Source organism: Triticum urartu, chromosome 6A (assembly GCF_056163025.1).
Source record: "Triticum urartu cultivar PI428250 chromosome 6A, HENAU_Tu73, whole genome shotgun sequence".
NCBI lineage: Eukaryota > Viridiplantae > Streptophyta > Magnoliopsida > Poales > Poaceae > Triticum > Triticum urartu.
Window position 1 is genome coordinate 55,994,044 of NC_141878.1, and position 17,057 is coordinate 56,011,100.

Here is a 17,057-nt window from a genome sequence, read left to right on the forward strand (position 1 = left end):
AGTCATGTACTTGGTTAGAGACCGTCTGAGCCCTAGGAAAGATAGGTTCCCTCCTTACCTAAAATAAACTAAAAGTTTTCTTTAAAAAATGACTCAAGTCAAGTGAAGATTAAATAATTTAGAGCACACAATTGTGCAAGAAAAATGTGTTTAATTGTTTATTTACTGTCCTTGGTAAAATTAATTTTACACTGTGTTATAACTAACTGAATTCTTAAATTTCTTAATGTAGGATGAGGAGTGGTAGGATGTTTGGTATGGGTCCTGAGTATGGTGGTTTTGCTCTGTTCTTGGTTGAGCTTCTTGGTCTTCTGGGTGTGTTGATTGCACCGTACTACACAGTGTTTCACGACCCGTGTTCCACGGGGTACTTAGTCACAGTGCACATTCCTGAGAGCTTAGAAGTCCCTTCTAGGTACAGTGTTGCCCGTTACGACTTTGTTTCAGCACTTTAGGGTGCGGCACGAGATGCCGCTTTACACCTTTTCCACGCCTACCACCCTCTCCTTCAGTACGCGGGCAGAGGCGAGTGGCCTCATCAGCTAGAGGAGCAGGGAGTTCGTCTGCACCTACGCCCATTGTCACTCCTTCGCCTTTTTCGACCACTTCCACTTTCCCTCCACTTTCACCACGTCCTCCTATTTTACCTCCCACATTTTTACCACCACCAGCTTCGACTGCCGCTCGTCCACCTCTGTACCCGACAGTCCCACCCACTCGGGCAGACCACCCAGCTCCTAGAGTCATCAGGGGTTCCTCCTCTCGCGCAGTGTCACATCCCTCCACACTGTACGAGCGTCCACCTGCACCTCAGCTCGTTCAGGACCTATTAGATCAGGTTGACACTCTTCAGAGGCGTTGTTCCGAGCTTGAGCGGGCAAACAGCGAGATGTCCACTGCGTTGAGGGACTACACCCATCCGGGTATGGCCCTCAACCCTCTTCAGATCGACAGCTCACCTTCCGCCTCTCCAGGCCGGGTAGGGTACCCGATTGACCAGGAGTCTCTTGTCACCGACGAGCCTTCCTCTCAGGTTGCTCCTACTCTGAGTTCCGTTGTAGTCCCACCACCTCCAGAGCACACTCCCCACACTCCACCAGGTTCTCCAGCTACCGACCCTGCTCCACCTTCTCCCGATGGCACCCCCGACTTTTTAGTGATTGGCGTCACTTACTCAGAGCTTCTAGCACTCGACTCCCGCCAGGTGTCTTCTCAGCCCCTGGAGTACCTTCGTGTCGCTTCCGACGTCACACCCTCTTAGCACACTCCCTCTGAGTACCCTCTTAGCACCATCAGCGCACCCGAGTCTGACGCTGCTGCACCGAGTGTGTCTCTGCCTGCACCAACTTCTGCCCTCGACCCCGACTTGCTCCTCACCATTTCACCTAGTCCTCTTGTTAGGGAGGATTGACGTGCTACTAGTAGTAGTAGTTAGTATTCTGGCAAGGTTGTAGCATCATAGCTACACCTCCCAGAGTTAGTTCCGCCACTTATTAGATGTTTAGGCAGATGCATGGAGGCTGTCCTTTTGGATTCTGTGCATATCTGGAAAGGTCTTGTAGCCGTAGCTACCCTTCCAGAGTTTGCACAGCCGTAGTTAGCTAGACTAGTTCCGACGGACAGATAGGTCGGCAGGTATACTTTTGTTCCAGGTACACGTGTAGATAGCCGTGGTAGCCTGATGATGTGCGACACAGAGTCATGTGTGGTGTTGCTGCTATGATATGTGATGTATCCATGTGGACTGGTGGACTTATGGATGTACTGAAATTCTATTACTAGATGGTCTCGTGTGATGCATATGCCATGCCTCCATATTCATTTTAAATTCTGGTTCTTTTTATGCTCCTTGCTCTGAATGATGGAATACTATATGTGATGTTGTTGCCACATTGTTGCCAATGCCTCATAATGGCGTCTGATGTATGGTAGATTTTTTTAATGATCTCTTCATTCAAGTACATGCCATTGGTACATCACGTGTTTGGCTAGTATTTATATTACGTGCTGATGCTGCTACATTTTTCCTAGCACTTCATGAGTTCAATTGATGTATGTCACACTTGATGATTGCATGATTTTAATCCAGTACGTGAAGAACTCATGTGTGCATGTGCACGTGTAAATGGCTTTATTTTTGACTTGTGCTTAATTTCTTGCCTCTGTAAAAAAATCCACTTTGTTTGACTGCTTTTATTCTTCGGCCAACAACAAGTCAAAAAAAAAAAGTTTTGCAAAATTTTCTAGTATGCCGCTGTTAAGTGCACTGTTTAAATTGATGCTCCAAAACAGGCAGAGTGAAATGTACTGTTTGAGCTAAAATCTCACCTCTAATCAAATAAGTAAAATATTTTCTCATGTAGTAGCTATCGTTATAACCTATGCCTTGTTGGGGAACGTAGCAGAAATTCAAAATTTTCCTACGTGTCACCAAGATCTATCTATGGAGAGACTAGCAACGAGGGGAAGGAGAGTGCATCTACATACCCTTGTAGATCTCTAAGCGGAAGCGTTCAAGAGAACGGGGTTGATGGAGTCGTACTCGTCGTGATCCAAATCACCGATGATCCTAGTGCCGAACGGACGGCACCTCCGCGTTCAACACACATACGGAGCAGCGACGTCTCCTCCTTCTTGATCCAGCAAGGGGGGAGGAGAGGTTAATGGAGATCCAGCAGCACGATGGCGTGGTGGTGGAAGTAGCGGGATTCCAACAGGGCTTCACCAAGCGCTGCGGGAAGAGGGAGATGTGTCACGGGAGGGAGAGGGAGGCGCCAGGGCTTAGGTGTTGCTGCCCTCCCTTCCCCCACTATATATAGGGCCAAGGGAGAGGGGGGGCGCAGCATTGGCCCTTCCTCCAAGGAAGGGTGCGGCCAAGGGAGGAGTCCCTCCTCCCCAAGGCACCTCGGAGGTGCCTTCCCCTTTTAGGACTCTTCCTTTCCCTCTTCTCTTGGCGCATGGGCCTCTTGGGGCTGGTGCCCTTGGCCCATATAGGCCAAGGTGCACCCCCTACAGCCCATGTGGCCCCCGGGGCAGGTGGCCCCACCCGATGGACCCCCGGGACCCTTCCGGTGGTCCCGGTACAATACCGGTGACCCCGAAACTTGTCTCGATGGCCGAAATAGCACTTCCTATATATAATTCTTTACCTCCGGACCATTCTGGAACTCCTCGTGACGTCCGGGATCTCATCCAGGACTCCGGACAACTTTCGGGTTACCGCATACTAATATCTCTATAACCCTAGCGTCACCGAACCTTAAGTGTGTAGACCCTACGGGTTCGGGAAGCATGCAGACATGACCGAGACGTTCTTCGGTCAATAACCAACAGCGGGATCTGGATACCCATGTTGGTTCCCACATGTTCCACGATGATCTCATCGGATGAACCACGATGTCGAGGATTCGATCAATCCCGTATACAATTCCCTTTGTCTATCGGTACGATACTTGCCCGAGATTCGATCGTCGGTATCATGATACCTTGTTCAATCTCGTTACCGGCAAGTCTCTTTACTCATTCCGTAACACATCATCCCGTGATCAACTCCTTGATCACATTGTGCGCATTATGATGATGTCCTACTGAGTGGGCCCAGAGATACCTCTCCGTCACACGGAGTGACAAATCCCAGTCTCGATTCGTGCCAACCGAACAGACACTTTCGGAGATACCCATAGTGTACCTTTATAGCCACCCAGTTACGTTGTGATGTTTGGCACACCCAAAGCATTCCTATGGTATCCGGGAGTTGCACAATCTCATGGTCTAAGGAAATGATACTTGACATTAGAAAAGCTTCAGCATACGAACTAAACGATCTTTGTGCTAGGCTTAGGATTGGGTCTTGTCCATCACATCATTCTCCTAATGATGTGATCCCGTTATCAACGACATCCAATGTCCATGGTCAGGAAACCGTAACCATCTATTGATCAACGAGCTAGTCAACTAGAGGCTTACTAGGGACATGGTGTTGTCTATGTATCCACACATGTATCTGAGTTTCCTATCAATACAATTCTAGCATGGATAATAAACGATTATCCTGAACAAGGAAATATAATAATAATCAATTTATTATTGCCTCTAGGGCATATTTCCAACAGTCTCCCACTTGCACTAGAGTCAATAATCTAGTTCACATCGATATGTGATTAACACTCAAGGTCACATCCCCATGTGACTAACACCCAAAGAGTTTACTAGAGTCAATAATCTAGTTCACATTACCATGTGATTAACACTCGATGAGTTCTGGGTTTGATCATGTTATGCTTGTGAGAGATGTTATAGTCAACAGGTCTTAATCTTTCAGATCCGTATGTACTTCGCAAATTTCTATGTCATCTTGTAGATGCAACTACCACGCTCTATTTGGAGCTATTCCAAATAACTGTTCTACTATACGAATCCAGTTTACTACTCAGAATAATCTGGATTAGTGTCAAAGCTTGCATCGGCGTAACCCTTTACGACGAACTCTTTTACCACCTCCATAATCGAGAAAAGTTCCTTAGTCCACTAGTTACTAAGGATAACTTTGACCGCTGTCCTGTGATCCATTCTTGGATCACTCTTGTACCCCTTGACTGACTCATGGCAAGGCACACTTCAGGTGCGGTACACATCATAGCATACTGTAGAGCCTACGTCTTAAGCATAGGGGACGACCTTCGTCCTTTCTCTCTATTCTGCCGTGGTCGAGCTTTAAGTCTTAACTTCATACCTTACAACTCAGGCAAGAACTCCTTCTTTGACTGATCCATCTTGAACACCTTCAAGATCATGTCAAGGTATGTGCTCATTTGAAATACCATTAAGCGTTTTGATCTATCCTTATAGATCTTGATGCTCAATGCTCAAGTAGCTTAATCCAGGCTTTCCATTGAAAAACACTTTCCAAATAACCCTATATGCTTTCCAGAAATTCTACGTCATTTCTGATCTATGATATGTCGACAACATATATTCATCAGAAATTCTATAGTGCTCCCACTCACTTCTTTGGAAATACAAGTTTCTCATAAACTTTTTATACACCCAAAATCTTTGATCATCTCATCAAAGCATACATTCCAACTCCGAGATGCTCACTCCAGTCCTTAGAAGGATTGCTGGAGCTTTGCATACTTATTAGCATCTTTCAGGATTGACAAAACCCTCCGGTTGTATCACATACAGCCTTTCCTCAAGAAAATCGTCGAGGAAACAATGTTTTGACATCCTATCTACAAGATTTCATAAATAATGCAGTAATCGCTAATATAATTCCAACAGACTCTTAGCATCGCTACGAGTGAGAAAGTCTCATCGTAGTCAACTCCTTGAACTTGTTGGGAAACTTCTTAACGACAAGTCGAGCTTTCTTAATGGTGACATTTACCATCATTGTCCGTCTTCCTTTTAAAATCCATATGTACCTAACAGCCTTACGACCATCAAGTAGTTCTTCCAAAGTCTACACTTTGTTTTCATATATGGATCCTCTCTCGGATTATATGGCCTCGAGCCATTTATCGGAATCCGGGCCCACCATCGCTTCTCCATAGCTCGTAGGTTCATTGTTGTCTAGCAACATGACTTCCAAGACAGGATTACGTACTACTCTGAAGTAGTACGCATCCTTGTCATCCCACGAGGTTTGGTAGTGACTTGATCTGAAGTTTCATGATCACTATCATAAGCTTCCACTTCAATTGGTGTAGGTGCCACAGGAACAACTCCCTGTGCCCTGCCACACACTAGTTGAAGAGACGGTTCAATAACCTCATCAAGTCTCCACCATCCTCCCACTCAATTCTTTTGAGAGAAACTTTTCCTCGAGAAAGGACCCGATTGTAGAAACAATCCCTTATTGCTTTCGGATCTGAGACAGGAGGTATACCCAACTGTTTTGGGTGTCCTATGAAGATGCATTTATCCGCTTTGGGTTCGAGCTTATCAGCCTGAAACTTTTTCACATAAGCGTCGCAGCCCCAAACTTTTAAGAAATGACAGCTTAGGTTTCTCTAAACCATAGTTCATACGGTGTCATCTCATCAGAATTACGTGGTGCCCTATTTAAAGTGAATGCGGTTGTCTCTAATGCCTAACCTATAAACTATCGTGGTAATTCGATAAGAGACATCATGGTATGCATCATATCCAATAGGGTGCAGTTACGATGTTCGGACACACCATCACACTATGGTGTTCTAGGCTGTATTAGTTGTGAAACAATTTCCACAATGTCTTAATTCTGTGCCAAACTCGTAATTCAGATATTCATCTCTATGATCATATCATAGATATTTTATCCTCTTGTCACGACGATCTTTCAACTTCACACTGAAATTACTTGAACCTTTCAATAATTCAGACTCGTGATTCATCAAGTAAATATACTCAACATCTACTCAAATCATCTGTGAAGTAAGAACATAAAGATATCCACTACATGCCTCAGCACTCATTGGACTGCACACATCAAAATGTATTACTTCCAACAAGTTGCTTTCTAGTTCCATTTTACTGAAAACGAGGCTTTTAGTCATCTTGCCCATGTGGCATGATTTGCATGTCTCAAGTGATTCAAAACCAAGTGAGTCCAAACGATCCATTTGCATGGAGTTTCTTCATGCATATACACCAATAGACATGGTTCGCATGTCTCAAACTTTTCAAAAACGAGTGAGCCCAAAGATCCATCAACATGGAGCTTCTTCATGCGTTTTATACCGATATGACTTACGTGGCAGTGCCACAAGTAGGTGGTACTATCATTACTATCTTTTGGCATGAACATGTGTATCACTACGATCGAGATTCAATAAACCATTCATTTTAGGTGCAAGACCATTGAAGGTATTATTCAAATAAACAGAGTAACTATTATTCTCTTTAAATGAATAACCGTATTGCGATAGTCATAATCCAATCATGTCTATGCTCAACGCAAACACCAAATAACAATTATTTAGGTTTAACACCAATCTCGATGGTAGAGGGAGTGTGCGATGCTTGATCATATCAACATTGGAAACACTTCCAACACATATCGTCAGCTCACCTTTAGCTAGTCTCCGTTTATTCCGTAGCTTTTATTTCGAGTTACTAACACTTAGCAACCGAACCGGTATCTAATACCTTGGTGCTACTAGGAGTACTAGTAAAGTACACATCAACACAATGTATATCCAATATACTTCTATCGACCTTGCCAGCCTTCTAATCTACCAAGTATCTAGGGTAATTCTGCTCCAGTGGCTGTTCCCCTTATTACAGAAGCACTTAGTCTCGGGTTTGGGTTCAACCTTGGGTTTCTTCACTAGAGCAGCAGCTGAATTGCCATTTCATGAAGTATCCCTTGTTGCCCTTGCCCTTCTTGAAACTAGTGGTTTCACCAACCATCAACAATTGATGCTCCTTCTTGATTTCTACTTTCGCGGTGTCAAACATCGCGAATATCTCAAGGATCATCATATATGTCCCTGATATATTATAGTTCATCACGAAGCTCTAGCAGCTTGGTGGTAATGACTTCGGAGAAACATCACTATCTCATCTGGAAGATCAACTCCCACTCGATTCAAATGATTGTTGTACTCAGACAATTTGAGCACAAGCTCAACGATTGAGCTTTTCTCCCTTAGTTTGCAGGCTAAGAAAATCGTCGGAGGTCTTATACCTCTTAACGTGGGCACGAGCCTGAAATTCCAATTTCAGCCCTCGAAACATCTCATATGTTTCGTGACGTTTCAAAAACGTCTTCGGTGCCTCAACTCTAAACCGTTTAACTGAACTATCATGTAGTTATCAAAACGTGTATGTTAGATGTTCGCAACATCCACAGACAACGTTCGAGGTTCAGCACACTGAGCGGTGCATTAAGGACATAAGCCTTCTAAGAAGCAATGAGGACAATCCTCAGTTTACGGACCTAGTCCGCATAATTGCTACTATCAACTTTCAACTAATTTTTCTCTAGGAACATATCTAAACAGTAGAACTAAAGCGCGAGCTACGACATAATTTGCGAAGACCTTTTGACTATGTTCAGGATAATTAAGTTCATCTTATGAACTCCCACTCAGATAGACATCCCTCTAGTCATCTAAGTGATTACATGATCCGAGTCAACTAGGCCGTGTCCGATCATCACGAGAGACGGACTAGTCAACATCGGTGAACATCTTCATGTTGATCGTATCTACCATACGACTCATGCTCGACCTTTCGGTCTTCTGTGTTCCGAGGCCATGTCTGTACATGCTAGGCTCGTCAAGTCAACCTAAGTGTTTGCATGTGTAAATCTGTCTTACACCCGTTGTATGTGAACGTTGGAATCTTTCACACCCGATCATCATGTGGTTCTTAGAAATGAACGAACTGTCGCAACGGTGCACAATTAGGGGGAACACTTTCTTGAAATTTTAATGAGGGATCATCTTATTTACTACCGTCGTTCTAAGCAAATAAGATGTATATACATGATAAACATCACATGCAATCAAATAGTGACATGATATGGCCAATATCATATTGCTCCTTTTGATCTCCATCTTCGGGGCTCCATGATCATCATCGTCACCGGCATGACACCATGATCTCCATCATCATGATCTCCATCATCGTGTCTTCATGAAGTTGTCTCGCCAACTATTACTTCTACTACTATGGCTAACGGTTAGCAATAAAGTAAAGTAATTACATGACGTTTATGTTGACACGCAGGTCATAAATAAATAAAGACAACTCCTATGGCTCCTGCCGGTTGTCATACTCATCGACATGCAAGTCGTGATTCCTATTACAAGAACATGATCATCTCATACATCACATATATCATTCATCACATCCTTTGGCCATATCACATCACATAGCATACCCTGCAAAAACAAGTTAGACGTCCTCTAATTGTTGTTTGCATATTTTACGTGGCTGCTATGGGTTTCTAGCAAGAACGTTTCTTACCTATGCAAAGACCACAACGTGATATGCCAATTGCTATTTACCCTTCATAAGGACCCTTTTCATCGAATCCGATCCGACTAAAGTGGGAGAGACAAACACCCGCCAGCCACCTTATGCAACTAGTGCATGTCAGTCGGTGGAACCGGTCTCACGTAAGCGTACGTGTAAGGTTGGTCCGGGCCGATTCATCCCACAATGCCACCGAATCAAGATTGGACTAGTAACGGTAAGCATATTGAACAAAATCAACGCCCACAACTACTTTGTGTTCTACTCGTGCATAGAAACTACGCATAGACCTAGCTCATGATGCCACTGTTGGGGAACGTAGCAGAAATTCAAAATTTTCCTACGTGTCACCAAGATCTATCTATGGAGAGACCAGCAACGAGGGGAAGGAGAGTGCATCTACATACCCTTGTAGATCGCTAAGCGGAAGCGTTCAAGAGAACGGGGTTGATGGAGTCGTACTCGTCGTGATCCAAATCACCGATGATCCTAGTGCCGAACGGATGGCACCTCCGCGTTCAACACACGTACGGAGCAGCAACGTCTCCTCCTTCTTGATCCAGCAAGGGGGGAGGAGAGGTTAATGGAGATCCAGCAGCACGACGGCGTGGTGGTGGAAGTAGCGGGATTCCAACAGGGCTTCGCCAAGCGCTGCGGGAAGAGGGAGATGTGTCACGGGAGGGAGAGGGAGGCGCCAGGGCTTAGGTGTTGCTGCCCTCCCTTCCCCCACTATATATAGGGCCAAGGGAGAGGGGGGGGCAGCCTTGGCCCTTCCTCCAAGGAAGGGTGCGGCCAAGGGAGGAGTCCCTCCTTCCCAAGGCACCTCGGAGGTGCCTTCCCCTTTTAGGACTCTTCCTTTCCCTCTTCTCTTGGCGCATGGGCCTCTTGGGGCTGGTGCCCTTGGCCCATATAGGCCAAGGCGCACCCCTACAGCCCATGTGGCCCCCGGGGCAGGTGGCCCCACCCGGTGGACCCCCGGGACCCTTCCGGTGGTCCCGGTACAATACCGGTGACCCCGAAACTTGTCACGATACCTTGTTCAATCTCGTTACCGGCAAGTCTCTTTACTCGTTCCGTAACACATCATCCCGTGATCAACTCCTTGATCACATTGTGCGCATTATGATGATGTCCTACCGAGTGGGCCCAGAGATACCTCTCCGTCACACGGAGTGACAAATCCCAGTCTCGATTCGTGCCAACCCAACAGACACTTTCGGAGATACCCGTAGTGTACCTTTATAGCCACCCAGTTACGTTGTGACGTTTGGCACACCCAAAGCATTCCTACAGTATCCGGGAGTTGCACAATCTCATGGTCTAAGGAAATGATACTTGACATTAGAAAAGCTTCAGCATACGAACTAAACGATCTTTGTGCTAGGCTTAGGATTGGGTCTTGTCCATCACATCATTCTCCTAATGATGTGATCGCCTTATCAACGACATCCAATGTCCATGGTCAGGAAACCGTAACCATCTATTGATCAACGAGCTAGTCAACTAGAGGCTTACTAGGGACATGCTGTTGTCTATGTATCCACACATGTATTTGAGTTTCCTATCAATACAATTCTAGCATGGATAATAAACGATTATCATGAACAAGGAAATATAATAATAATCAATTTATTATTACCTCTAGGGCATATTTCCAACATGCCTTGCCCACCAGATCAGTAGTGATGGCATTTGGTAGTCAGTCGTTCGAAGACAATGGGAACCCATCAGATTTAGCACCCGAGTCGCTAAGGAACATGGCAGATTTGCCGTCTAGAGTGACGTTACCTCCGCCTCCACCATTAACCCATCATGCCCCAGGATCCGATCAACTTGCTCCAATGTATCAATGGATGGAGCAGTCTCGTCGAGACTCTCTAGAACACCAGAATAAATTCATGGAGTAGATGTTCGGTATGATGAGAGGCCAACTGACTAAAAACCCAGAACAAGGTGTCACGATTGGAGACTTCCAAAAGACTAGACCACCAACCTTTTCAACCGCCACAGATCCATTAGCTACAGATGATTGGTTGATGGACATAGAGCTAAAACTTAACACTGTGGGATGCACGGACCAAGAAAAAGTTCGGTATGCGTCCCATCAGTTAATTGGTCCTGCCGCCACATGGTGGAGAAATGTCCAAATTATCATACCCGAAAACCTCATAGTTACTTGGGACGAACTTAAGAGGATATTTCGAGATAACTACGTCCCGCAAAGTGCGATGGAAGTAAAGAGGAAGGAATTCCTGAACCTCAAGCAAGGGTCTAAGACCATCGCAGAGTATCTAGATGAGTTTAACTTACTATCCCGCTATGCACCAGAGGACACAAACACTGAGACCAAAAAGGTGTACCGGTTCATAGAAGGATTGAACCCGTCCATACAGCTTATTATAGCTCCTATAAAAATAACCGAGTTTCGGGAACTAGTAGACCGAGTCATTACAATCGAGAATCGGCGAATCGCCATAAAGGAATAGCGAAGGAAGAAAGCTAGGATGGACCCAAGGTTTGCCATGAGAAGTGGGAATCGTCCTGTTGGCCTAGTCCGCGTGCCAATGGTCGGGCCCGTCCGTACTCCTTTCCGTCAAGCTCCTAGACCACCTTTTATGCCTCTAAGAGCCCCTATCAAATGTCACGTGTGCAATGGACCACACTTGGCTCAAGATTGCCCAAAGGCGAGTGTTGTCTGTTTTCGTTGTAGACAAAAGGGACACTACAAAAATCAGTGCCCAAGCAAGGGTGAACCACAATCTGGCACAAATGGAGCTGTCCCACCTCAAAATAAGCGCCAGGCTAATTCAGCACAAGTACACGGGAGTGCGTCCACTGCCAACTGCGGGCGTGGTCGTGGCGGTCTTGCACGTGGACCATTCCGTCTGGCACATATGGATGTGGCACAAGTGGAGTCGGCTTCAGACATAGTGACGGGTAACCTACTAATCCCTCCCGGAGTAGGACTAGTATTGTTTGACCCAGGAGCAACACATTCTTTCATATCGCAACGCTTTGTTGAGACGCATAATCTAGACCGGACCCCCTAGCCAAACCCATAAAAGTAGATTCACCTGGAGGCCCAATAATTGTTGAACATGTGTGCCACAACCGTCCCATTTGCATTGAGGGCATAACCTTTAATGCTAGCCTATTTGTCATTGGCCTAAGAGGGTTAGACGTTATTCTTGGAATGGACTGCTTAGCGAGTCATGGAGCAAGAATGGATTGTGCAGAAAAATCCATATCCTTGAGAAGCCTAGAAAATAAACGGATAACCTTTAATAGTAGAAGAACCCGACCGAAATCAAACCAAGCCTCAATAGCCACTTTGGACAAAAAGGAGGCTAAAGATGTACCTGTAGTCCAAGAATTTTTTGACGTATTTCTGGAAGAATTGCCCGGGATGCCACCAGACAGGGAGATAGAGTTCACAATTGATATCATCCCAGGTACGGCACCCATATCAAAACGAGCATACCGTATGTCCGCGGAAGAACTAAAGGAATTAAGAAAACAATTGGATGAACCAGAAGAAAAAGGGTTTATTCGACCAAGTGTGTCACCTTGGGCAGCACCAGTCTTATTTGTTAAGAAAAAGGACGGAAGTATGAGGCTATGTGTGGATTATCGAGCCTTGAATGAGGCGACCATTAAGAATAAGTACCCACTACCCCGGATAGATGATCTATTTGACCAATTGAAAGGAGCTACCGTCTTCTCAAAAATAGATCTCCGGTCAGGGTACCACCAACTAAAAGTAAAGGAAGAAGATATACCTAAGACTGCTTTCATAACCCGATATGGTCACCATGAATTCATGGTTGTTCCCTTTGGGCTCAAAAATGCACCAGCAGTTTTCATGAACCTGATGAACCTAGTCCTCATGCCCTATTTAGACAAGTTTGTGGTAGTGTTCATCGATGATATCGTCATATACTCTCGAAGTATCGAGGAACATACTGAACACCTCCGGATAGTGCTACAGACCTTGAGAGAAAAACAACTCTATGCCAAATTCAAAAAGTGTGAATTTTGGCTAGAAGAAGTGTCCTTCTTAGGACACATTATATCAGGGAAAGGGATAGCTGTAGACCCTGCTAAGGTGGATGCAGTGTTGGCGTGGAAATCCCCAACCAACGTAACAGAGATTCGTAGCTTCCTTGGTTTAGCTGGATATTATCAGAGGTTCATAGAAGGCTTCTCCCAGAAAGCAGCCCCTATGACCAAATTACTAAGGAAGGGAGTTCCAATTGACTCGAATGATAAGTGTGAGCAAAGTTTTCAGGAGTTAAAGAAATGGCTCACAACCACTCCTGTATTGGCTCTACCCGAACCAGGCAAAGCATTCACAGTATATTGCGATGCCTCTAGAGTTGGTTTGGGATGTGTGCTAATGCAAGATGGGAGAGTCATAGCCTATGCCTCTCACCAGTTAAAGCCCCATGAACAAAACTACCCCACCCATGACCTCGAGTTAGCTGCAGTGGTATTTGCGTTGAAGATGTGGAGGCACTACCTTTATGGAAACCGTTGTGAACTATACACGGACCATAAAAGCCTCAAGTATATCTTCACGCAAAAGGAGTTGAATATGAGACAAAGACGGTGGTAAGAACTCATTAAGGATTATGACCTTAGTGTTAACTAGCACCCAGGAAAGGCTAATGTGGTGGCAGACGCCCTTAGCTGAAAAACCTCATGCAATCATGTCAAGATCCCAACCTATGATAAGCATCTGATACATGAGCTGGGAATGATGGGAATTGAATTCATACATGAACCGGTTGACAAAATCCTAACCACATTAACAATCAGACCCAATTTGTTGGACGAAATCAAGGAAAACCAAACCAAAGATGAGTTCATTTGTGAGGAAAAACGCAGAATACAAGAAGGTCAACCATCAAAGTTCCGAATAGCAGAAGACGGGTCACTTTGGTATAAAACCCGGTTATGTGTGCCAAATATCCTTGATATTAAGCAAATAATACTCCAGGAGGCACACAACACTCCGTACACCATACACCCTGGTAGCACAAAAATGTACCGCGATGTCAAAGGTACATTTTGGTGGAGAAATATGAAAAGAGAAATTGCTCAGTATGTGGACGAGTGTGACACTTGTAAGAGAGTAAAGGCGGAACACCAGCGACCACCAGCATTCTTGCAACCTCTCCAAATTCCGCAATGGAACTGGGAGGAAATCCACATGGACTTTATCACCGGACTGCCCAAGACAAGAAATTGAGAGGAAATCATATGGGTCATAGTTGACCGACTCACTAAATCTGCCCATTTTATCCCTTTAGCCCCGGGTTGCTCCAGAGAAAAATTGGCTGAGCTATATATCCACAGGATAGTAGCTCTACATGGAACACCTTCCAGAATAGTATCAGATCAAGTCGAGAGGGTGAACCAAATCATAGAAGACATGCTAAGGGCTTGCGTGCTAGATTTTGGTGACTCGTGGAGCAAGCACTTACCCTTAGCAGAGTTCGCGTATAACAATAGCGACCAAGCTAGTATTGGTATGTCCCCATTTGAAGCCTTATACGGTCCAAGATGCCGAACCCCAATATGTTGGATGGAAATCGGAGAAAAGAAACTCTTAGCACCCGACTTGGTCCAAGAAACCGAGGAAAAAGTCTGTATAATTAGAGAGCGGCTCAAGACAGCGCAAAGCCGGCAAAAGAGCTATGCGGACAGGAGACGACGCGATATACAATACCAACCCGAAGGCTTTGTTTATTTAAAAGTCTCACCAATTAAAGGTGTCAAGCGCTTTGAAGTACAAGGAAAACTAAGTCCGCGATATATTGGTCCCTATCGGATCTTAAAAAGAAGAGGTACGGTGGCATACAAATTAGAATTGCCAGCGCACCTACAAGGGGTTCATGATGTATTTCATGTTTCCCAATTACGCAAGAGCGTAAAGCCACCATTTGAGAGAGTCTCGGAGGAAGAATTAACCCTCCGAAAGGACCTAACGTATGAGGAGCATCCTAGTCGTATTCTAGACACCGAGGAAAAGAAACTCAGGAGTAAAACAATTAGATATTGCAAGGTGCAATGGGGAAATCATCCGGTGCGAGAAGCGACTTGGGAAAAAGAAGATGACCTCCGAGAAAAATATCCTTACCTTTTCGAGGTGCGCCTCAACAAATTTCGAGGACGAAATTTTCTCTAAGGGGGAAAGGATGTAAAAACCATAAATAAAATAAAATATAATTAGATAACGATAATTTCAATGGCGTTGCCAAAACATTAATTAAAATAATAGAAATAACTACACTTAATTATTATTTTTATTACAGCAAATAGCATTTAGTCATGCACAACAATTCTTCTCCAAATCTTCCTATATTTTATAGACCCTTGTCTCATTTCCTTCATACAAAGTAAATGCCAACTAATGGCCAGCCAAGCAAATTACACTTGTCCCTAGTACAGCCCACAAGAGGCACAAGTGGAGGCATGCATGCAAGACTAACCACGCATGCGTGCCAGATGTAATGCCTCTCCAAACCGACATAGCTATTCACCCCACAATAAATAGGAGCCATCCCTTTCACTGTGGCCACACACAATCATCCGCTAGTGAAACCCCTCTGCCTTTTCACCTTCTGCCACACTGCTATCTTCCCCTGCTCTGAAGCTCTTTGGGTTGCATGCGCCACTAGGTATTAATCAAGTACCTTGTTGTGTTAGCCCTTCTTGCTTGATTTCTTATCTATCTCCACCTCGGTTTGAATCAGTCCATAAGCATCTATTCACCTTGATCTATTTACCTTGCAGTAAAAAGAACAAAATGTTTGCGTAAACACCCAAGTTAGTCAAAACTAATTAGATCAATTGCAAAAGCTTGTAAAAGTTTCTGTGAATGACATCCGTGGCTTGTACTAGATCTAACATGCCAAGAATCAAATCCTAGGTACTAGTAACTTGCTAAGACATGTATGTATGTATGTATCCAAAAGATCAACCTTCCTGTGTATACTACCTTGTCCTATTTATTAATCCCTGCCAATCTGTAGCAAACACTGAGAGATTGATGTTTATAATCTACTCACAAGTAATTTTTTTTGGAGTTTCACTGCCACTGTTTACTTCTATATGGTATTCAAGGATGAGTAGCACTAGTTAGGAACAGCATTTAGATCTAATCAGTAGCAATACCATGACCACACCATAGATTAAATCTTGATTAATTTCGTGGCCTTGAGATAAACAAAGAGAAAGAAGGCAATATGGCTGAGAGGGGAATAGTAGGGCCTGAGATAAAATGAACAATATATGCACATCCACATTCATATATACCAGGCACTTGTTGTGAAATTTGAAGCACTTCATGGAGAAGGAATCAGGATTAGTACTTACCAGTAGTAGCAGTAGGATGTGGCTACTCCACACCGTTAGCAGCAAAGTCATGGCAACCGAGCAGCGCCGGTGAAGCCGCACAGGCCCGACGCCTGTGGCTGCATGCCTTGTGCGTGTGGCTGCGCTGGGGGGAGGATGTAGGCATGGAGACGTCGTTGCCGCTGCAGCCGGTGGCAAGCCCACCGGACCTGGATCAGGCGGCGCTAGGATTGAGTGGTGGCGACGTTTTTGGCGGCGGCGGATCAAATAAATAGGGGGAAATGGTAGAGGGAGATGAGGGGAATCTGTAGGTGTCCGCCGTGTCGCCGGAGATGCCCGGACGGGGCAGATCGAGGCGACGGCGGTCGTGCTCTGTTCTTGGGGGAGAGAGAGAGGTGAGCGGGCTGATTCTGTTCGTGGGACAGCAGAGAAGTTGAGTAGTCTTTCTGGATAGACACGGGCTGGGGCTTAACCAGCAAAGTACAAGTAGTACAGTACTAGGCTACTGTTTCCTTTTACTTATCATTTCTTTTATCACTCTCTGGACTGGATGACATACGTGCATGCTACTCTGATTTGGATGGCTTAGATGCATTTTATATCTCAATGAAACACTAGGATGTATCAGTACCTAGTTAATTAATTATGGCTTGCCCAACATGGCCGTGTTGCTGGATGTTTAGATTTTAATTAAGCATTATAAACAGGTTTGTGAAATAATTATCAAGAGT

General features: G+C 44.9%; 1 long non-coding RNA gene across 1 annotated transcript; it reads right to left on the reverse strand.

Moving 5' to 3' along the window:
- Positions 1–15,234: 15,234 nt before the first annotated feature.
- On the reverse strand, positions 15,235–16,826 carry LOC125515802 (uncharacterized). The gene is made up of 2 exons (XR_007287132.2): positions 16,348–16,826; positions 15,235–15,758 (listed from the first exon to the last, which is right to left on the reverse strand). It is a non-coding gene; the product is annotated as an uncharacterized LOC125515802 (long non-coding RNA).
- Between the last annotated feature and the right edge of the window lie 231 nt (positions 16,827–17,057).